General features: G+C 45.0%; 1 non-coding gene and 1 pseudogene across 1 annotated transcript; one reads left to right on the top strand and one right to left on the bottom strand.

Annotated features, from left to right (window-relative positions):
- The first annotated feature begins 381 nt into the window (after nt 1-381).
- On the top strand, nt 382-789 carry Rps17-ps13 (ribosomal protein S17, pseudogene 13; annotated as a pseudogene).
- Nucleotides 790-19,821: 19,032 nt separating this feature from the next.
- Nucleotides 19,822-19,902, bottom strand: Trnap-agg39 (transfer RNA proline (anticodon AGG) 39). Its single transcript has one exon. It is a non-coding gene; the product is annotated as a tRNA-Pro (tRNA).
- Nucleotides 19,903-24,630: the final 4,728 nt, after the last annotated feature.

Here is a 24,630-nt window from a genome sequence, read left to right as displayed (position 1 = left end):
CCTGTTGGAGGAGGTGTGGCCCTGTTGGAGGAGGTGTGGCCCTGTTGGAGGAGGTGTGGCCCTGTTGGAGGAGGTGTGGCCCTGTTGGAGGAGGTGTGGCCCTGTTGGAGGAGGTGTGGCCCTGTTGGAGGAGGTGTGGCCCTGTTGGAGGAGGTGTGGCCCTGTTGGAGGAGGTGTGGCCCTGTTGGAGGAGGTGTGGCCCTGTTGGAGGAGGTGTGGCCCTGTTGGAGGAGGTGTGGCCCTGTTGGAGGAGGTGTGGCCCTGTTGGAGGAGGTGTGGCCCTGTTGGAGGAGGTGTGGCCCTGTTGGAGGAGGTGTGGCCTTGGCGCTTTAATAGGCCTCTCTGTGTTTTCTGTTTCCTCTTTTACCAAGACCCATCGACATGGGCAGTATTTGCGCCAAGACTGTGAAGAAGACCGCCCAGGTTGTCATTGAGAAGTACTACACGTGCCTGGGTAATGACTTCCACACCAACAAGTGTGTGTGCAAGGAGATTGCCACCATCTCCAGCAAAAAAAACTTCAGAACAGGATTGCCAGCTATGTCATATATCTGATGAAGAGAATTGAGAGGTCCTGTGAGAGGTATCTCTATCAAGGTGCAGGAAGAAGAGAGAAAGAGTAGAGATAATTATGTTCCTGAGGTCTCACCCCTAGATCAGGAGATCATTGAGGTAGAGCCTGACACCAAGGAAAAGCTGAAGCTTCTGGACTTTGGCAGTCTCTCTAACCTCCAGGTCACTCAGCTTACGGTTGGGATGAATTTCAGAACACCACGTGGAGCTGTTTAATCTGTTAGGCCATATTTTCAATAAATCTGAAAACAAACAAAAAAAGAAGGTGTGGCCTTGTTGGAGTGGGCGTGGCCCTATTAGAGTAGGTGTGTCACTGTGGGCGTGGGTTTTAGCACTCTCATCCTGGCTGCCTGGAAATCACTATTCTGCTAGCAGCCTTCAGATGAAAATGTAGAACTCTCAACTCCTCCTGCACCATGCTGGCCTAGATGCTGCCATGTTCCTGCCTTGATGATAATGGACTGAACCTCTGAACCTGTAAGCCAGCCCCAATTAAATGTTGTCCTTATAAGAGTTGCCCTGGTCATGGTGTCTAGTCACAGCAGTAAAATCCTAACTAAGACAGATGGCAACATATAAATGGGATAGGAGAGAATACCCATCGAATGCTGTAAGTACTCCAGGAACTATGTAGCAAATAATTAAGGTATCAGCTTAAATGAAGATTAAAGCAGAAAACCAGGAGCTGGAGAGATGGCTCAGTAGTGAAGAGCAATAGCTACTCTTCAGAGGACTTGCATTCAGTTCGCAGCACCTGCATAAGTGGCTCACAACCGTCTGTAACTCTAGTTCTAGGGCATCTGGTGCCCTCTTCTGGCCTCTGTGGGCACTGCAGATACATGGTGCATAAGCCAACGAAACACTCATACAGAGAAAATAAAATAAGTGTCATAAGACAAATAAACAAATCTTTAAAAATAATATCAAAGAGTTTGTAAAATCATCCTGAGGATCAAAGAATCATAATGAGGGTTTTATTTTCAGTAAGAAAAATCCAAGCACAGCACATTTCTCAGTTCACAGATACTCTTCTATCCAGCATGGTGATTTTGGCACCTCTCCTACTGAGCCCTCCTGGGCTGAATGTCCCCGTCCATCTTGAAAGCCCTGAGGGAGTGAACCAGTGACTTGACTTCTTTCATTGGATGCTGCCTTCGAGGGTCTCCAGTGGGCTTTTAATGACCACAATCTTGGCTGGACCTATTTGCTTTTTGTTTTTTATGGGCCAAGCATGGTGGCCTACACTGTTAATCCCAGTACTCAGGAGGCAGGTACAGGAAGATGTCTTTGAGTTTGGAGCCAGACTGGTCTATAAAGAGTTGTCTACGCAAGCCAGCCAGGGCTACTTGGTAAACTAATATAATGTGTTTATTATAAACAAGTAATGTATTTATTCTTCCATAGTTTTACACATACACAAACTAGATAGATAGGAAGATAGATATTCTTTGATCAAAATGCTCCCATTATCATCTCTTATCCTGTCCCTCACCAAATCCCTCCTCCTCCTTAATCCTCCTTCTCCTCCTCCCCTTCCTCTTCCTCTCCCTCCTCCTCCTTTGCCTCCTATTCCTCCTCCTATCCCTCCTCCTCTTCTTATCCCTCCTCCTCCCCTCCTCCTCCTCTTATTCCTCCTATTCCTCCTCCTCCTATTCCTCCTCCCCTTCCTCCTCCTCCTATCCCTCCTCTTCCTATCCCTCCTCTTCCTCCCCTTCCTCCTCCTCTTATTCCTCCTATTCCTCCTCCTCCTATTCCTCCTCCTATCCCTCCTCCTCCTCTTCCTATCCCTCCTCCTCCTCTTCTTCCTCCCCAGCTCCATTTCCACTTCAACTTTCATCTTTCATGTCTTTTTGGGGACCCATCATTCCTAGTGCTGCCTGCATGAGAATGAATTAAGGCACTCTGTCCAGAAATATGGCTTCAACTTCTCCTGCAACCTTTAAATGCCCATAGCTCCTCTGGGAGGGGTGGAGCCTTATAAGCCCTCCACACCCCATGAAGGAATACTGATAGAGCCAGCCCCATGCAAGTAGCCATTGCAGCTGTGAGTTCACAGGTGTGGCATCCACTCCACACCCAGAAGACAGAATGTAGCAGCCTTCCCTCCTATCTTCTAACGCCTTCATTGTTTCTGCCTCTTCTGAGCTCTTCTCTGAGCCCCGGGGAGGATATAGATGTCAGATTTAGAGCTGAGCACTCAACAGGCTTCTGGACTCTAACTAACACTTCCCTCTGTAGGCAAAAACCACCACTGAGAGCAGTGCTAATATTTTTAAAGTAGAGATGCTTGAGTTTGAACTTGAGGGGTGAAACTATAGCCCATTGGTAGATACTCTGTAAGTTTAAGGCCCTGTATATCCAGCCCAGCAACCCCCCCTTTCACAATAAATAAATAAATAGATAAATAAATAAATACCAAAGTAATAAAAACAGTACAGAGGGATTGCTCTTATTCCTGTTATAAAGCAGTGACTCTGAAACCATATCAATGCTAAAATGTATCTCCATGTAGGACAGAATGTATCCAGTCCACAGTCTAGATTACTTCCCATCCCAGACACAGCTTGTCTATCACATGGGATCACAACAGACCCTACCTCAGTGGCTATGGGTGAAAACAACAAACCAAGTTTGTAAGGACATCTCTCCTCCCCAAATTTATCTGGACACTGGCATCAAAGCCCTGCCACATGTGTGTTTTGGTGGAAATTTATAAGGTGACTCTGAAATATATATGGAAAATCAAGGTGCCAAGATTAGTATAAAGAAAACTGTCTTAGGGTTTTACTGCTGTGAACAAACACCATGACTAAGGCAACTCTTATAAGGATAACATTTACTTGGTGCTGGCTTACAGGTTCAGAGGTTCAGTCCATTATCATCAAGGCAGGAACATGGCAGCGTCCAGGCAGGCATGGTGCAGGAGGAGCTGAGAGTTCTACATCTTTATCTGAAGGCTGCTAGTGGAAAACTGGCTTCCAGGCAGCTAGGACTAAGGTCTTAAAGCCCACGCCCACAGTGACACACCCACTCCAACAAGGCCACACCTCCAAATAGTGCTACTCCCTGAGCCAAGCATATGAAAACCATCACAAAAACCAAGTCAATTGAGTATCATGCATCACAAGGTGCTACTGATGAAGCCAGGGAACTTTCTAGAACGTGCTCCAACCCAAGAAAGATAAATAGGCTTGTGTAACCTAATAGAAAGTTCAGAGGTGAGCCTACACATTTCAAAGACTCTTGGGTTTTTAAGACAGAGGTTCCCGTGAAGATCAATGGAGACGCCGTGGCTTTGAAAATAAAAGATACCGGTCGCCTGGCCATCCATACAGAAAAGCATTTCAGCCTTGGTCCTATCTCATCCCACAAAATCAATCTTGGGTGCATCAGAGTCCAACTGTGAAAGAAAGCACGATGAACTTTTGAGATGGTGACACACAGGTGAATGCTCTAATCCTGAACCAGGTGAAGATGTCTTTAGTGAGACGGAGAAACTGCTGCTTCAGAACATGGAAGAATCCATACATCCAACTGTGTGTCTAGGTCGCGTCCCTTCTAGTTTCTCTGTCTCAGAAACATCTTGGACATCAAAATGCTCAGGCAGGAGTCTTCCAAAGGAGAAAGAAATTTCCCTCCATGCTCTCCGAGAGAAGGATTGCATTGATATCCAGGCTGTTACAGGGGCTCTGCGTCTTATTTCCTATACCGTGGTTTTTCTGCTATGGGCTGTGCACTGTGCGAAGCGTGTCACCATCATTTTCCTATTTATCTGTATTTCAGCCAACAGATGATACCTCTGAGCCGGTTACCATGGAAACAACCACCCAAGAAAATCTATCCTTTAATCTCTCTCTCCACCACCTTTTCGTTTAGTATCTGAAAATTTTGATCTACAAAAATTAACACTCGAAAGAATCCATCGAAGAACTGAAACCTTTCCAGGCGTGCCTCTTGCTGTCGTCTTTTGTTCAGTGAAGATATAACTTCATAACTTTCAAAAAAGCATCCCCTCACAGTTCCCTAACGGGAATCATGATCCCCATTTTCCGAGGGCAAGCTGAGACATAGCACAATTATGTGTTAGGCTCTGTGGAGACTGATAGCCAGGTCAATCCACACTCGGTGTGAGTTGAAGCAATGCGTGACTCATTTCCTGGGGGTTTCCTGGAAGCACAGCATTGCTATTTCTAGCTTTGTCTCCTTGTGGTTAAGAATCCCAAGAGGGTAAGGTGGATGTATGCTTGGCCTCCACTTCCTACTTTCTGCATTTTCATACACACTACACACACAAAGAAGGTGCAAACCCATAGGTGCTGCTCAGATCTGACTGGCTACAAAGCTCCTGCTTTGGACTGCTCTCCTTGGACCACTTCCGTCAAAGTCTGTCTGGGTATTTCACTACTCAGCATCTCTTTGCCCAAGCCCAAAGGCACAGTGCACCTGAGATTGATTTTGTGCAATGAGACAGGGACCCAGGCTGAAATGCACCTCTGTATGGATGGCCAAGTGACTTGTATCATTTATATTCAAAGCCGAAGATACAAAGATGCATCTCAGTGTACAGGAGAGATATATCCTTCCCAGCCCTCACTCCATGGTTATGTGTGTGAGAGAAACAGTCACTCTCTTAATGGCTGGCTTAGCTATGAGTGTGTTCTTCCACTCAAGGCTCTCACAGGAACAACTTAAAAGGGGAAAGGTTTGTTTCGGCTCATGTGTTCAGGGGATGTCAGTCCACGGTAGTGCGGAAGGCCCGGTAAAGTGGCTCCATCCGAGGCAGGGGTGTGAAGTAGATGCTGTGCTCAGGGTGGCAGACAGGGAAACGGATCGAAGCAGGGGTTTTAGAGTGTGATCTACTTCTGCTAGCCTGGTCTCTCGATGATCCCACTGTCTTCTGAACCAGCTCCACCGCCTGATGAAGGCACCTTCAAATAATGCACTGCGGGGGACCTTAGAGAGCCAAAACACAAGAGCCTTATTATTTTCAAAACCCTGACTACAACAAGGGAGAGGAGAAGGGAGGGGAGGAGAGAGGGGAGCAGGGAGGGGAGGAGAGAGGGGAGCAGGGAGGGGAGGAAAGAGGGGAGCAGGGAGGGAAACAGGGAGGGGAGGAGGGAGGGGAGGAAAGAAGGGAAGAGGGAGGGAAGCAGGGAGGGGAGGAGGGAGGGGAGGAGGGGGGAGGAGAGAGGGGAGCAGGGAGGGGAGGAAAGAAGGGAAGAGGGAGGGAAGCAGGGAGGGGAGGAGGGAGGGGGCAGAGAGGAGGGGAGAGGGGAGCAAGGAGGGGAGGAGAGAGGGGAGCAGGGAGGGGAGGAGAGAGGGGAGCAGGGAGGGGAGGAAAGAAGGGAAGAGGGAGGGAAGCAGGGAGGGGAGGAGGAAAGAGGACGGAGCTTCAATCCTAATGCACCTGCTCCATGGTGCACTCCCTTCTGGTCACTTGATCCTTCCACTGGACACTTGGTATACAGAGTCTCATGTCAAACCCAGACTAATATAAAACCTTCAAGACATATTTTTGCCTGGGACTCAAGGAAGTTAAAGACATAGCCTGGAGTCACCTAGTCAGTGACTAGGGGTTTTATTTTTTTTTCCTCATAACAAATATCCTCATGGAATCTGCCTGTCCAGGAACAGAGGTCAAAAAAAGAAAATCTAAAAAACACCCTGGTGGCTCAGCACACAGTGGTCTTTGAGTTCAGGGATTTGGGAATTCTCCCTCACTGGAGTTACACTGTCTTCACCCGGCCAGCTGGATTCCCAGAAGGCCAAGCTTCTTTTCCCACCTAGGATTAACTCCTGTGGACTGTCAACCAGAGGGGTTAACTGCTCCAGGCTTAAGACCAGAAACAGAAAGTCCAACAGTTGGACAAATCTCAAAAAAAACACTCAAGTGAGTGACTAATACATACTCAGCATATTCGCATAACAGAGAACCAGCTCCCTGGTCAAGAAGTCTGCACTGAGCAGGGGAGTCAGCATGCCTGGGAGGAACAAGTACACAGGAAACAGTAAATGAAGACACAGCCCGCAAAAATAAATAAATAAATAAATAAATAAATAAATAAATAAATAAATAAATAAATTAAATAAAATAAAAACAAAAAACCCAAAAGCAAACAAACAAACAAACAAAAAACAACAGCATCTACACAATTACCAGGCTGTTGAAGTTCTGGCCACTTGAGGATCTTGTAAAATCAGGTCTCTCATTCAAAACCATTCTCCTTCCACCAGCCCTCTCCTCTCGCTTCCAACCTGCCCAGTATCACACTGCCAACAGTAGAACACGGAGCCCGCGTGGATGAGCTTGGCAACTGTCCACAATGGAGATTACAATACCTGCCTGCCAGGTAGTTGCAGAGATTAAATGAGATAATACGGATACGGTGATGGGAATATTCATGAGGAAGACTCATAAAATATGTTGTGCTGCTCAGAACAACATGGTGGTATCACGGGCATTAGTGGCTGTGAATCCCCTCCTCCTCATTCCCTTCAAATTTCTAATATATAATCAGGAAGGACAGCCAGAGGAGCTCCTAGGTGTCTGGTTTGTTATTTATTTATTTATTTATAATAAATATTTGAGATAAATCCCCAACCCCGCTATTTTTTTGGTTTGTTATTTATAATGGAGTCTTTAATTTAATGTAGTTAGATAGATAGATAGATAGATAGATAGATAGATAGATAGATACATACATACATACATACATACACACACATACATACATACATAAATACATAGTAGATACATACATACACACATGATACATAGATAGAATGCATGGATAGATAGATAGATAGATATAGATGTATATGAGAGAGAGAGGCAGAGACAGAGAGAGAGAATTCTCTCTAATATAAAAGTAGAATGGTTTGCAAGAAAACCCAAAATCCTAGTTTATTCCAAAGGATGGAACTGGAGAAATAAATATCACGTGGTGGCCCCCTTTAGACTCGAGTTTGAGAACTAATATTCTTTTCTACCAGCTTTTGCCTCCTGGGCCTACTTTCCTGAACTCTAATAAGCTTTCTTGCTCTGTAGGAATAAGTAGAGTAAACACGCATAGAAGGTCTTTGCTGCCACCAGAAATTTGGGCAGCGGGACGATGATTTGGTTCCCGACCAGGTATAGGTACTATACCATGGCACTAAAACCCTGCTAACAATGTCACACTGTTTGTTAAACAAACAACAACAACAGCAACAACAAAAACACAGAACAAAACAAAGTAAATCAAAACAACAAAAATACCCCAGTAATGTAGCCAGGCATCACGGTACGTGCATTTAATCTCGGCTGTAGGGGACAGAGACAAGGCAAGACCTATGAATTCCAGCCAGCCAGAGGTACACAGTGAGAGCCCCTCTCAAAAAAGAAAAAAAGAAAAAAAGAAAGAAAGAAAGAAAGAAAGAAAAGAAAAGAAAAGAAAAGAAAAGAAAAGAAAAGAAAAGAAAAGAAAAGAGACAATATTGTATCTTCATGGTGGTTTCCCTGTTCAGTAATCACCAGAACTGTTTGCAGCACGAAGTGTACTCATTGACTAGGGGGTGGGGAACTATGTGTACAACACATTATGCTGTCAGAGAGACCATAAATGTGTGGTAAGAGCCAGACCTCATTGTAGCACCGCCCCTCTTTTACACCTTAGTGTTGCTCTCCCTCCCTCTGGAAATCCTTCCTTAAGTCCTCCAGCTGGAGAAGATGTCCTGGGACATGTTGAGTTCCAGGAACTCAGCCACCATCTTTCTCCATGCCCCCCTCCTAGCTCTGCATGGTACCCCGTTAATCAGATCCACCATTCATAACGCTGTATCTGATCAGTTAGAAATGCACCAGACTAACTAATGAGTAGCTACAGATGTGCATGCATGGATGACAGGAGGCTTGCTTACACAGCTCGCTGCAGCAGAACTGACATATGAGGTCGGTGTTCCCCTCCAACAGCAATAAGATGCTGTTTCGTAAACATCGCCCCAATATATAGGGGGTCGAGCATCTGGTCCCTTAATAGCTGTGATTGGTGAACAGCCAAAGTATTTGCAAGGAGGTAAGGCTGTTATCAGGAAAGGAGTAATTCTCCTGATAAAAATCACTTCTGTTACAAAGCTCTTTGCATGAGTGGAGTCCATAGAACATAGCAGGTTTGCTGTCCATGACACAAGATAGAAACATCTGTAGCATAAAACGTACTTGGGTTTTGGAAGACAAGGACAAGAGTTTGGTGTATGGTACCGTTCGATACACATTTAATTATTTGATGAGCGATGAATTGACAGATGATCAGCTCAAATAGAAGCACTAATCTGCTCATCCTAAGAACTGGATGGGCACAAAGACCCCTAGGGAGCTCCGGCTTCTCCAAGTCAACGGCAGGAAGGTCAGCCTCAGCCCAGAGCAGCCTGTGTGTCTTATCTAGTCTTTTGAAGGTCATGTCCAAGTCAACCCTGCCACAAAAGCCACCTTATCTCTGGAAGCACAGGAGGCTGAGGGACTCAGATAAACCCTGCTCAGAGGCAGAACAGACTCAGACAGGGCTCCTGAAGAAGACTGAGCATCCTGAGGTCGACAGAGGTGGAGGTGGGGTCTGGTCTGTGTCTCATACATCCCTGCAACTGAGTTTACATTCATTGAGAACTTGCAGAAAGAATGAAAACTAGAGAGGAAGGAAAATGGAGATATATACATGCATGTGCTCAGATACACAGTGGGGTCCAGGTAGGGTGGTAAAAGGGGGGAGAGACCCAGAGAAAGCCAGGGCAGGGTTCACAGGAATGTGCACGTGATAAGACCCAGGAAAGGCGCCCACAAGAGACTTGGGGAGGCAGACACAGAACTAGAGAGAGGATATAAACATGGGGAAAGGTAGAGATTGAAGAGGTGGAGGTAAAGAGGGAAGGGCAGGGAAGGGGTGGGGAAGAGAAAGAAAAGGAGCAGAAGGGAAGGGAGGGGAGGGAGACGTTGAAACACAAAGAGAAATGAAAGATTTATGAGATTTAAACAGCATGAGATTTAAAGCTGTTTAGATGACATACATATACATATGTGTGTGCATGTATATATATATGTATATAATAGATGATAAAAATAGATAGATATTGATAGATACACAGACAGACAGACAACATGAGGCAGCAGTTGAATCTGCAGATTCCCTGCCCCTTCTGGTAGTTCCCTACACCCAGGAGATTCTATTTGATGAGAAAGTTTTCTTGCCGACCAAACTCTATTCAGCTTCCTAAACTTTCTCCATCCCTGAGAGTAATTCCTGATGAACATCTAGTCTTAGAAACCAAGGGTTAGTTAAGCAAGCATTCTCCACCCTGCACATGTGATCATGTGATCACCCTCTCCCCTCCAGAACTTGATGACCCTGATCTGTCTCCCAAAGAGAATCCCACAAGATCAGTTTAGCCAGGATCTCCCTTAGGCCCCTATTTTTTCTGTTAGTCATACATCCACTGACCTGCGTCCTGCTTATTGGTTATAAATTCCCACTTGCCCATTGGAATCACGGCTCTTGCCCACTGCACATCCCACAGCAGATGTCCATGTGTCTATCTTGATGTGGTGACCATAGTCTTCTATAGCACGATTTACCATGTCACTGGGTCATGTTTTCTCTGTGTGACTCTAATGGGCTGCTTGGGTGGAGAGCCACCGCCTACGGCAATAGTGGTCAACAGTAGAACTGGATGACCACTCCATGGGATTTAAGAAGTCTCAGGGACCAGGTCAGAACAGAAGCCAGAAAGAGTGTGAGAGAAAGGTCAGAGAAGACGTGAGTGAATTGGTATTTTTCAAACAAGAGAGGACCTGACAGGGTCACTGCACTCATGGACTCCCAGGAGCTGTTGGTGGTCAACGGCTTCCTGTAGAAAGTCAGTTTTCTTTAAAGGTGTGGCTTCTGGTGGGTGGACTCTGTTCCAGAAGATGATTCCATGTATTGGAGTATGGACAATTAGATAGTACAGAATGTGGCTGTAAGAGAAATTGGAGAGGAGTTGAGAGTGAATGTGATCAAGTAAATTGTATGAAATATCAAAGGATTAGTAAAAATATTTTTTACACAAGGAAATAAAGAAAGAAAAAGAGGAGGGAGGGAGGAAAAGAGAGAGAGAGAGAAGAGAAAGAGAGAGAGAGAGAATGGAAGGAGGGAGGGAGGAAGAAAGGAAAGAAGGAAGGAAAGAAGGAAGGAATTCTCCGGCTCTCACACAGCTGTGGGTGATAAGCTCAAGCAATTTCATTTGATTTACTTATCTGTTTTTATGCGTGTATTTGTGTGCCTGCCTGAGTTTATGTACAGCACACACATGGAGATGCTCGTAGAGATCAGAGAGCGTCCCACCCCTCTGTCAATTCTAATCCATAAGCTAGGTGTCATGAGACTCATAAGCATCTATTAAAGTATTCAAAATATACCAGTAAAAAATAGTGAGGAAGCCATACTCGGGGAGAAAGGAATCCAAATATATGTCTCTAGAAAGGAGCTTATGTATCTTATATAGTAGATGTGTAAGCCCAAAGAGTAGAAAGTCAAGTTGAAAATGACCCCCTGCCTCCCAAATGACTAAACGTCCCAAAGACGCACTCCACACAATGACTAAAGGGGCCATGGAGATGGCTCAGGAGGTAAGAATATTTGCTCTACTGGCATGTGGGCTTGAGCCTGAATCTCCAGCACTCACATAAAGATATGGGCATGGCTTCCTGCAACTGCTGTACTGTAGGGTTAAAATGTAGGGGATCGTTGGGGCTTGCTGGCTGCCGGCCTAGCTCCGGGTTCAATGAGAGACCTGTCTCAATGGAAGGTGGCAGAGAGATAGAACAGTACGGTCAATGTTCTCCTCTCTCCTCTGGCAACTTGAGCACATGTGTAGACATCATACACCACATACACACTCATATATGAATACAAAATAAAGACATACATGAAAAGTTTAAATATGTGCAAATGGGCTAGAGAGGCAGACCTGCAGTTAAGAGTACTTGGTGTTTTTGCAGGGAGCTGGGATTTGATTCACGGCACCCCCGTGGTGGTTCATCATCATCCAGAACTTTAGTTCTAAAAGATTTGATGCCCTCTTCTGATCTCCTTGGGCGCCAGGCCATGCACATGGTGCACGGACATCCGGACGAGCAAAGACATCCATAGCTATCAAATAAGTAATAACTAAGAAATGAGAAAACGATGTATGTATGGAAAAAAAGCTTACTATAAAGCCAGCAGCGTCAAATGTTGGCTAGGAAGAAGATCCAGGGAAGGTCTCAAAACTCACCTCTCAAACATTCGAACATGGAGAAACATGTTTTTAGAAAGGTAAAGAAAACCCTAATACAGTCCTACCCTGTAAACCAAAATGGAGAGTTCCAAAGCTTTTAATCAAATATGAATGAAAACATCAAGATTTACTTATGCCTTATAATAATCAAATGCTGGAAACCACCCCACAGTGTCAATAAAACCACGAAGGAGTGATCTGTTATGTTCATGCAATAGAAATACCATACAGCGATGAGAAATAAACAAACAGGCCAGACTCAGTGACAATGTTAAGTAAGCAAGAGGTGACAAGCACGGAGTATGGATCATGATTCCCTTTTATGTGATCCAAATCACATAAGATCCAAATCAGGTGACGCTTTCTACAGTGGAGGAAATCAGAGAGAGCGGTCACCTCCAGATGTGAACTATGGCTTGGGAAAGATCTCTGGGTTCCACACATGTTCTACATCTTCATGGTTCTCAACCTTCCCAAAGCTTCAACCCTTTAATACAGTTCCTCATGTTGCGGCGGCCCCCAAACATAAGATTATTTCAGTGCTACTTTATAACTGTGATTTTGCCACCGCTATGAATCATAATGTAAATACCTGTGCTTTCTGATAGTTCTTTTGGGGATCCCGCCCCACAAGTTGAGAACCGATGTTCTAGATTTTTATCTAAGGAAACTAGAAGTTCTTACACTCACACACCTTAAACATCATCTTTCCATTAAAATCAAATCAAAGGAAGATGGACAGATGGCTCGGTGGTTAACAATACTCCTGTTCCAAAATACCCACTTTGTGCAGATCAAAACCATCCGTAATTCCAGCTCCGGGATGTTCTCTTCTGGCCTCTGCAGGCAAATGCATACACACACACTTAAATACAAGATGCTAGTGCTATTTCACATCTTATTTAAAGAATTAAATGTCAGTACTTCAGAAACTCTGAAAATGAAATCCAAAGTGCTGGGGCATCCCATGGTCACGATTATGAGTTCATGACATTGAGCATCCACTGGGAGGCTGAGGCACAACAAGGGCACCTGAGACTTGGTCAAGAAGGGAGTGGGACTTCAAAGCCAAACAGTCCATCAAAGACAACATCCATCACTCTCCTAAGAGGAAGCAGACACTCCCATGTGCACCTTTGAGAGGACTTCGAAGTATGCAGAGGCACCAAGAGAGCCAGGGTTCAAGCATGCTCTGTAAAGATGACAGGCTGCTCTGAGGGGAAACAGTGTGCAGAGGTCAGAAAAAGGACAGAGTGATTCTTGGTAACAGAAGAGGCCCTGCGTGCAGATGGTAATGAGAAAGGGCTGAATGTGGGTATCTAGGACACAACCTCCTTGTGTTCTGATGAGGTCACATGATCAACTGGCTCACAGGGGATGCTACTGAATGCTATCTCAGATCTCAAATAATTTCTTTTGGAAATGGGTCCTCCCATGCAGCCCTGGCTGTCCTAGAACTTGTTATGTAGACCAGGCTGGCCTGGAACTCAGAGATCTACTTGCCTTTGCTTCCTGATGCTGGGATTCATGATGTGGGCCACCAGGCTTGGCCAGATCTCAATGTTCAAGGAGGTCAGCAGTCAGAGGCAGAGTAAATACAACACGAGAGAAAACTGGATGGGATATCCCTTCTGTCAGTGAAAGTTTGCATCTCTTGATGCATGCACTCACTCGGTTACTAAGGACTGCACACCCACTGCTTGAGGCATAGCTCTTCAGACAATTCCTCAGGGTGGTCGAGGAGCCAGACTGCCTAAGCTCCAATGCTGGCCTGATGCATACAAGTGTACAGCTTTGAGCAAATGACTCATGGCTCCATGTCTGTTTTCTCATCGTAAATGAGAAATAATAAGGTTAAGCATATTAAAGGATGCATAATCGGGCTGCCGTGAAGATTACATTACAAATTAATATATGTAGAAAGCACTGGGAAAAACACTTGCTATGTATAAATTACAGTTAGCTATTCTTGCCACCGATTCTCTCCTCATGAATCTCTCTGCGTGTATCTGTTTCTCTCTCTGTCTGTCTGTCTCTGTCTGTCTCTGTGTCTCTGTCCCTTTGTCTCTGTCTCTCTGTCTCTCTCTATGTCTGTCTGTCTCTGTGTCTCTGTCTCTGTGTCTCTGTCTCTGTCTATCTCTGTCTCTCTCTCTGTGTCTATCTGTCTCTGTGTCTCTGTTTCTGTCTCTGTCTGTCTCTGTCTCTGTCTCTGTCTCTCTGTCTCTCTCTCTCTCTCTCAGCTTAAGATAGAAGCTTAAATCCCTGTTCTAATACTATAGTGCATTCAAGAACAGGGCTTCCTTTTTCACAGAGGCCGGATGAGTCTATGGTATAGGGCATTGGCCTTTGCTGAGCTACCCCTTGGGTCTTCTGCCAAGGCCAAGCTCTTCACAGTGTGGATAAGAAGCTGAGTTCCCTGCTACCCCCTGTCTCAATGAAGACATGGGGTCTTTAACCTGAATATGGAACTGTTGGAATACTATGAGCCTGCTGATTCCTGTCCTGGCCATAGAGTGGGGCATTGCCTCAACAGAGATGCCAACTGCAAAGACTGAGGTTGTTGCTAACCTCTCAGAGCACTAGGCTCCAAGGCTGGGAGTGTGACTCTAAAACTTGGCTGCCATCCATCGTCACCTGCTTTTAGAGTGATAGCAAAGAGGTCTCCCCAGGAAGGAGGAATAACCTATAGACCAGAGGGGCTCCCAATGTCTCCCTCCAGGGAATCAATCTCATTTGCAACATGGTATGGGGAGCATTCAAGTCTAGGGGTTCATTTAGAGAGTGCAGACTACGGGGAAGGAAAAAAACAGGGGAGCTATATATACTCATTGTAAATATTAAACAGTATGCCAGCTAATTTGCCAGAGAGGAGAAAGAAGCTGGGTTTTGTGGCTGCTAATAATCAGACACCAATCTTAAGAAAGTATCCCTTCAGGGACAGGTAACATGGGTCTGTGGGTAAGGACCCTTGCTGCCAAGCCTGATGACCCAAATTCAATCCCTGGGACCCACTTGGTGGCTAGAGATAACTAACCTTTGCACACTGTCCTCTGCTCTCTGCATGTGACGAGTAACACCCACAAAACCACTGTTATCCTAGGACAATAGAGGATATGTCCTGGCCACGCCTCTCAGGGAAGCTTTGAGGTGCCACTCTGCAAGGAAGGACAGTTAAGTTCATTAAAACAATCTGGCCCATAACGAAATGGGATAAAGGGCAAGAAGCAATGGCTAAGACCCAAAGAGGGCAGAATTCTGGGAAGTGTCATCACAGATGATCTCGATATCTAGTTTCCAAAAACATAATTCCTAAGACATACAAGGAAATGGAAAGACGACAAATCCATTGGGTAGAAGGGTGGCGTGGCTAATGAGAGCTCCTATCCAGTGTCAACCAGGTAGAGCCCCAGCACCTGGGAGTAGAGTAGAAGCATCAGGCAATCAGAGCCAGTCTGGGCTACATAGTGAGTTAGAGGCCATCTTGGGCTACATGAGACCCTGTGTCAAACAAGCAGACAACCACGGAGAAATCAGGTATTAAATATAAGGGGTAAACATTTCAAGGCTATTACTGTAACTATGCTCAAAGAATCAAGGACAGAAGATGGAAAGGTAAGTATGATGGCCCCGCCCATTAAATAGATACAAAGTGTCAAAGGGGCTAAGGAGACAACTTGGTATCAAATAGATACGGAAGTATTGAAGAGGCTATGAAGACAAGTTGGTATCAAATAGAGAGATACAAAATATCGAAGGGGCTAAGGAGACATTTTGGTAAAGTGAAAAGCAAAGTAACTGGACAAAAGAAATTCTTGAAGAGTCCAACATTCCAACTGAATGGGCAGTCTGAGGAGAAACACCAGCACAGTTTCACAGACCCTCAGAGGATTAAGGGAACACAAGTTAAATGGTAATTAGAAGGAAAGAAGAGAAGAAGGCAGGAAAATGGGTTAGCATGTAATACAAAGGTGGAGAGACAGAGCGCTGCAGAGTTCCTGCTGCTCTGGCAGAGAACCAGAGTTCTCTTCCCAAGGCCATGACAGGCAGCCCACAAATATACATGTAACTGCAACTCCAGAGGACCCAAGTCTCTCTTTTGGCCACCACAAATAATCTGAACTCATTCACACACACACACACACACACACACACCACATGTATGTGTGTATGTATGTGTATATGTGTGTGTATATGTATATATGTCTGTATGATATAATTTTTTTAGATTTATAGAAATGTAGAATTTTAAGCCCAACAGGAAGAATTGTAGGAGCCAGAGGGATCAAGGACACCAGGAAAACATGGCCCACAGTATCAAAGAAGCAGGGCTAGCACGGACTCACAGCAATCACAGAGACTGTATGGGTCTGTGCTAGGTCCTGTAAATATATATAATGGGTGTTAGCTTGGTATTTTGGAGTACCTAACAATGGAATAGGGATGTCTCTGATCCTTTCGCCTGCTCTTGGGACACTTTTCCTCCTACTGGGTTACCTCACCTGGCCTTGATATGAGGGTTTGTGCCTAGTCTTATTGTAACCTGTAATGCTGTGTTGGGCTGGGAGGTCTGCTCTTTTATGATGGGAAACAGAGGAGGAGTGAATCTGGAGGAGAGGAGAGGTGGGAGAGGGGCTTGAAAGGGTGGAGGGAGAAGAAACTGCAGTCAGGTTGTGTTATATGAGAGAAGAAGAAGGAGGAGGAGGAGGAGGAGGAGGAGGAAGAAGAAGAAGAAGAAGAAGAAGAAGAAGAAGAAGAAGAAGAAGAAGAAGAAGAGAGAGAGAGAGAGAGAGAGAGAGAGAGAGAGAGAGAGAGACCAAGTGACCTATGGACATACCATAAAGAAAAATGCTGTGAGCCAAAGGCAAGGAGAAAAAATGTTTTATTTCATTTGTCTCTTCAGATTATAATCTATTTACATCATCTTCTCATTTCTTCCTTCCTTTCAAACCTTCACAGAGAACCCCCCTCCTTGCTCTGTTTCAAATATGTATCAGTGATATTCAAAGAAAAAGAGGCTACCAAGTTGAGAGCTGGGAGACCAGGGAAAGGCTTGAGGGAGGGGCTGGAGGGAATAAATAGAGGCATGGGGGGGTAATGTCTCAACCAAAAACATTAAAAGTAAGTAGACGTTTCACCTTTAAATTGCTGGCATGCTTTAGATATTTACTCTGAAGCAAGTGAAGGAAAATAAAGGACGCATTTATGTCATATGTAGAAAAAACCCAGATGCATAAGGTCACTAGTTATACAGAAATGAAACCTCTTTGCACAATAGAGGTAGGGGAGGATAGAAGGGAGCCAAGCTGCATTAGGCAAGAGAGGGTACCAGAGAAGACCTTGAATCTGCATGAATGAAAAGCAACAGTAACAATATAACAATTAAAAAGAAGGTCAATAGAACCAAAGATACTGATGTGTATTTTTCTCCTTTCTCCCAACAGTTCGAAAAGACATAAAATGTTGTATTCACTGTTTAGTTTGGGATAGCATTTGGAAATGAAGTGTGTGGAATGGCCCTGGCACACGCCACGAAGAGGAGAGAGGCAGAGCTATTCCAGAGTAATTTTTATATCACGGGGAGTTTTAACATAAATCTGAGCTGATTCTGAGGGACTAAGGTGTTTGTAGGAAACCTTTGAATGGCTAAGAAGATAAATCTGGAAAGTTTTAGTAGCATTAAAGATATTATGACTCTACATTACAAAAACATCTGTTTAATAATGCCAACAGAAGCCATAGAAGAAGGGGGAAGAAAACCAAAAGGACTGAGGCGTAAAACAAAACAAGCAGCAGCAAGCCGGCTTCCAGATCAATGGCGTTAACGCGTGCATTGACAGATTATGAGTAGGTAGATATTACCAGACTAGGAAAACAGCCGTGCTGTGGACTAGGAGATACAGATTGATGGAGACGATGAGGAGCCACCATGCAAGCAGAAGCCACAAGAAACCACAGTGAACCAAACGGTAGACAAACTTGAAAAGGAAGTATATCACTAGAGAGTAGAAGAATTCTGTCACTAACAGGCCAGCGAGATGACTCCGCTGGGGGAGGAGTTACTTACCCAACAAAGAACCAACAATCTTGCGGGCAGGAGCTGGACTACCCTTGGCAATGCATAGGACCAAGAAGAAGGTGCTACGTTGGAAGTCTGGTGCTGGAGGGTGAAGAAGAGCCTGCTAACCCTTCAGGTGGTTCAGCACGGGGCTCTGTGATTCTGCCCTGCATTTCTGCCAATAGAAAGTGAAGACTTCTTTACACAAAGATCTTTACATCCCTGAGCGGTGTGGATGGACGGGATGGCTCAGTGGGTGAGAGTGCTGGAGCTTCAGACAGGCAGACCTGAGGACCCAGGTAGAGGGATCACACGTTCCAGGCCAGCCTGGGCTACATACTGTGGATCTTGTCCTCAAAGTGAATATATAAGTTTTGAACTAAAAACAAGCCTAGCAACAACTAGGAAGGAAGTAAATCCATCAGCTTCTTAAGGAGCAAGAGAAATGAAGAAAACCCCACTGGTCAATAGTAGGAGAAAGAATCATGTAAGGAGGGAAAGTTTAACTGTGGGATCATAAAACTACTCTAGAACCTCAAAACCATGACGAAAGTTGTTGGCCGAGGTTTAAGTAAATAAGTGGGAAAGTGTTTTGAGCTCATTGGTTGGTGACTTAACATCGCCAAGGTGGCAGCTAATCTCCACATGGAGCTGGGTTACTCTCCAAATCCTTGGGGAGTCCAGAAGTAAGCCACACAGCTAGGATCAAATGACCAAGAAGGATGCTGAGATCGTTACATAAGCAAAGATCAGTCTTTTCCAAAGATAAATGGAGGGAAGTGAGTAGCCATGAATGAAGCTGGGTGGGGCCAGTTTCCTCACACCACACACAGCAGTCAGCTCCAAGTGAGTCAGAGACCAAACGTTACAGCTTAGCACAAGTAAAAAGCTTTGACAAAGACTCGGGGGTAGGGGGGAGGGTGAGTGGCCAAGATAGTATGTGTGGTTATGGATTCTCAGGTTAAGACAACAAAAGACACAGGCAGGGAAAGAAAATTCAATATGCTAGACTTAGCAACAATTTTTTAGATTCTGTTTTTGTTGTGGCGTTAGAGAGCTCTGTCAAGACAGCAAACAACAAAGCAACATGCTCTCTTAGCCCAGCGTCGGATAAAGAATGTGCATCTAAAGAGTGGAAGGAAGTGCCCCAGCTCAGTGAAGGAAGGACAAACACCTCCTCTAACAACCAAGTGAAAATTCTGAATAGGCAATTTATTTTTAAAAAAAAATATGGAAGTCAATGAAAACAAAAAGAAATAGGCTCGTTCCCACCTAGCGGGATGGGGCGACTGGAATCAACAGGGCAGTTACAACAGTTCGAACAAAGATGTAGAGAAACTGTGGGGACTGCTGGGGGCAGGGGGGACACCGAGTGGTACAGTCACTTTGGAAGTTAGGCTGCTGACCCTTCAGGTGGTTCAAACTTCTGCCCTGCATATCTGCCAAGAGAAAAGAAAGCACATAAAACCTTGAGCAAGGTGCATTGTTGGACACTCATTAGGTCTACCTGCTAGGGACTAGGCACTCCTCCAGAGACATAACAAGTTGGATGCATTTCTTGGTGTGTGTGTGTGTGTGTGTGTGTGTGTGTGTGTGTGTGTGTGTGTGTGTGTGTGTGTGTGGTTTAATTTGATATCTCAAAGCAGTTTCAATTTGCATTCCCCAGATGGCTAAGGATGTTGAACATGTTTTCAAGTATTTTTAATAAACTTTATTATAAAAAACTTGTGAATAAAAGTCATCACACACCAAAATTAACCGGTCCCAAAGTCTATGAATCTCAATGAACTCCTATACAGTTAGAGCAGCCATTCTGAAGCCACAGAGCTTCACGTTGGATCTTACACTTTCCTTCAAGGAAGTGGAGGGTGACGCCCCATTCCTTTTTTTTTTTTCTTTTTTTTTTTTTTCGGAGCTGGGGATCGAACCCAGGGCCTTGTGCTTCCTAGGCAAGCGCTCTACCGCTGAGCTAAATCCCCAACCCCGGATCTTACACTTTCAATAGCAAATATAGTATACATTTACACATGCAAGCATACATACACACACACACACACACACGCATACACACACACATGCACACACATACATACATTCCAATTATAATAGAGAACATGCTTTTGTTTCTGAAATTATGTGACCTCACTTAATGTCTTAATTCAGTACATCCTAAGTCCATCCATTTTCCCGAATTTTAAATTTTTTAGAACTGAATGGTATTCATACTATATATACACGTACACAATTTTATACATAATATATATGTATATCAACATAGATGGCATACATAAGCATATAACAAATTTTTATTAGCCATGTATCTGTTGCTGGACAACTAGTTGGTTCCAACTCTTTGCTATCACGAACAAAGCAACAATAGACACGGTGCCCACACTGTGTGGCTGTGGCTGGTGTTCTCTGGGTATATGTAAGTGAGTGAGAAAGCGGGTTCTTCTGTTTTTATGTAAGTTACTTTATAATGAGGTGAAGAGAGAACAGATAAGCATACATAACAAGTATTAATATTAAGAAGAAATAAGGACAAGATAAATAGTAGGAATGGTGGACACGGCCATTGAGGGTCAAAGGAAGCCTGGCTGACAAGAAATCTTGGCAGAGACCAGTCTAAAGGAGGTGAATCCTGGAAGGTGCACGGTCCACAGGCAGCTGAGGACAGAAGCTCCGGGTGGATCTGTGATTGGTGTTGTCTTAGTAGCACTCGGTGTCATGGATGAAGCTAGTGACAAAGAAAAGGCAGAGATGTAGAGAAGTGGGCACAGGAAGAGGGCACGTAGAGATAGTAGTATCCTAGTGTTGTGAATGCCAAGATTTGCCTCATGCCTACAGCCTCTGCCCCAGCACACACAAGCCCAGGACTTTCCAGATTAGCTGACTAACCCAGTTCAGGAGCTAAGAAACCAGTCTGGTCTAAGGCTTTTCTAGCATATTTTACAATTGATTTTTAAATATATGTGTGCATGAGTACATACCAGCACGTGTGTGCATGTGAGTGTGCATGTGCATGTACATAAATACATGCCAACCTGTATGCATGTGTGTGCATGTGTGTGTGCATGAGTACATGCCAGTCTGTACATGAGTGTGCATGTGCATGTGTGTGTGCATCAGTACATGCCAGCATGTGTGTGCATGTGAGTATACATATGTGTGTGCATTGTATGTGCATGTGCATGAGTACATGTCAATGTGTATGTACATGTGAGTGTATATATGTGGGTGCATATGGGTGTACATGAGTACATGCCAGTGTGTGTGCATATGCATGTGCATGTGTGTGTGCATGTGTGTGTGCATGTGTGTGTGCATGAGTACATGACAGCATGTGTATGCATGTGAGTGTGCATATGCATGTGCATGTGCATTGTATGAGTACATGCCACCATGTGTGTGCATGTGAGTGTGCATATGTGTGTGCATGTGTGTGCATGTGCATGTGTGCATGCCATCATGAGTGTGCATGTATATGTGTGTGTATGTGCATGCAGGTACCTGCCAGAAGAATGCAGAGACTAGATCCCTGCTACTAGAGTTACAGGCAGCTGTGAGCTGTCCAAGCTGGACATTTGGAATCAATATTGGGGTCCTCTGGAAAAGTAAAAACAGTAAATGTAGTTAGTCACTGAGCCAGCTCTTCTGCCCTTACCTATCATGAGGGTTTCCAAACTATGGGTTGCAGCTACAAATTGGAAGCTGGTTCTGGGTCCATGAAATCAACTTCATGGATTGAAGCCTGCATGTCAAAAACAGACTGAAAAAAATAACAGCATTCCAGAGTTGTGCATGTGTGTGTGCGTGTGTGTGTGTGTGTGTGTGTGTGCATGTGCATGCGTGCATGCACACCTGTATGTGTGCATGTGTGTATAGTGGTTGTGAAATGAAGCGCATTTCTTACTAAGCGTCTCATCTAAATATTTGTTCCTCACTCTTGCTTGTTCCCGCATTTCCACAAAGCCCTGCACACATCGTCAAAAGAGCACCTTGCCCCTGATAGGCCTGAACTCACCTGGGCTCGCTGTCAACAGTGTACATGATACAAAGACAAACCCACCTGCAGCCATGGAATCCAAAAATGTCACCTGTGTTAATTGAGATGTTCACTTTAAGCAAGACAGTGAATGCATTATGAGCAGGGTTGGGCTGCCACGGCCCCCAGTGCCCAGAAGACTCCCCCAAATCCTGTCACCATTACCCTCCCAGTCCTGGATACAAGCTGTCATGGTGAAACCAGGGGCTTCCTTTCCAAAGAGTCCCTGGAGTCTCAGAAATGAACTTATGAGGTCACATGTGGGCAAACTATAAACGCGGTGTGGCCCACCTGTCATCAGTGTGACATATAGCATCAGTTCTTTGAACCCCAGGTTGTTTTTTCTTTTTAGTGTTGTAATGACAGTACCAACCTAACAGGATGATACAGAAGCACAAGAAAGCTGCTCCACATCTAAATTTGCTTGTCAGCCTAGACGCCTGTGTCACGGAGAATTTACTGTACCCATTTTACAGATGGGGACTCAGTTGCAGTGACTCCCCAATGTCACACTGCTGCAAAGCTGGCTTGGATGGGCTCCAACCCAAGGTGATCTGACTCCGCGCAAACAGATTCAGGTCATTTTCTTCGATGATGTTATATTGGTGACCCTAATAAACCCACAGAAGTTCATTAATTCTTTATTAACATACACACTGTTCAAGCTACAACTTGGTGACTGACGGTTACTAAACAGATCTAAAAAGGCCATGTCATTGACTCTTCAAACTGACCTTAGACACTGTGGTCTCCGTTTTGGAGATGAGAGACACAGGGAGGTTATACCACTCTGCAGGGTAACACAGCCAACAGCAGAGGTGGGGTTTGTATCTATAGAGCCAGCTGTAGAGTCTGAAAGCAGGTCCACTCTAATCTGTCACTTCCCTTACAGCTAACATACTGTGTTCGCCCTCCAGGATCTTCATCCTATTCTAGATCCCACCAGCAAAGAACCATGATTCATGGTTAGGATCATTAACCAGCAGGGTGGGTGCTGGGATTATAAGAGCCACCCAAGGGTTATATGAACTTTAATAGGCATCCTTTCCTCTCTGGTATTCATAACTCATGGTGAGATCAATGGTGGCTGCTTCAGAGGACTGGAAGGAAGAATGAACTGCTTTGCAGCAAAGCAGCAGGATCTCCATGGTTTCTATCCCTCACTGGACTATGGCCCTAGAAGTCAGGAGGTGATAGAGCTCAGGGGTTAGGGAAAGACTGGTGTGTACAACCCAACAGAGAGTCAAGGTGGAGGGCCAGAACAGAGGGACTGGGACCCATCTTCCTCCCTCCCTCCTTCCTTCTTTCTACCACCCACCAATCCTGTCAATCCAGCTCTGAACAAAGTTGTGCTGGACACCAAGACCAAACATCCAGTTCCCTAGACAAGAATGGAGGAAGAGAACTGGGACTGGTGATGCACATCTTTAATCCCAGCACTTAAGAGGCTAAGATGGGCAGATCTCTTGAGTTTGAGGCTAGACTGGTCTACAGAATGAGTTTTAAGACAGTTAAGGGTTACACAAAGAAACCCTGCCTCAAAAAGAAAAGAAGGAACTAAAGACAGATAGGCAGACAGACAGACAGAAAGAAGGAAAGAGAGAGGGGAGGGGGGGGAGAAGGCACATGAGAACCTTCTATCTTAGGATCTTTAGGAGTCACAAGTTCCTTTTGTTCTGATGTGTCAGCCACTAACTGGTTGAGTTCTCAGCAAGTTGGTGGTGCTGTAGTTTCTAATATTCACAATGAAGGGAAAGGGGAATAGAAAGAGGAAGGAGGGACTTCAAGTGTACAAGACATTGACAGATGGCCTTCTGCCAGTGAGAACCACCAGTCTAGACCAGCTCCTACTAAGGATGGTTGAGGGATGCTAGAGCAAGAGCTGCCACCTTAGGGCTGGGGAGGTGACCTAATGCCTTAAGTGCTTCTCACACAAACCCGAGGACCTGAGCACAGGTCTCCAGCACTAGCACGCATGCCCAGCAGGCATAGTGACACACCTGTAATCTAGCACTCCAGAGGCAGAGATAGGGGTTCCCCAGGCCAGCTGGCTGCTCAGACTAGGCAAACCTGTGGTCTCTGGGTTCCAATGAGAGACCCAGTCTCAGTGCATAAGGCAGACAGTGATGGAGGAAGACACCTCTCTCAGCCTCTCAGCCTCTAAGGGCATGCACTCATACCCACGCACATAGGAATGTGCGCACACACAAATGAACGTAACACAAATGCACATGAGTGAGACAGACACACAGAAAGAGAAATTACCTCACCCAGGAAAGCAGAGAGATGTGTAACAGCAGAAGACTAGAACCAGAACAAGGCCAGGTTCTGTCACTGAGCAGTTGGCTAGCACACAGTGACATGGCTAGGACAAGGGACATGAGGGCCTCTCCCCCAGCTACAGGAGGACCATAGTAACTTCCACAAGGCTGTAGCCCATGGGCAATAACAGACATACTTAAGCACTTCACCTGTCCCTAAGCATTAAAGGTAATTCTGATTTTTCTATATTTTAAGTAATAGAATATGTATCTTTTTTGTAAAGATTTATTACAGGTGTAGGAGTGATCATGTATACATGTATGTGCATACATGCTTATGTGGGCATGTGTGTATACACATGTGTACTTGTGTGTGCAAGTGTGCATGCATGTGTGTCTACATGCATTTA

This window comes from Rattus norvegicus, chromosome 12, assembly GCF_036323735.1.
Source record: "Rattus norvegicus strain BN/NHsdMcwi chromosome 12, GRCr8, whole genome shotgun sequence".
NCBI classification, from domain to species: domain Eukaryota; kingdom Metazoa; phylum Chordata; class Mammalia; order Rodentia; family Muridae; genus Rattus; species Rattus norvegicus.
Note: the sequence above shows the minus strand (reverse complement) of the source record. Positions and strands in the feature narration are given on the sequence as shown.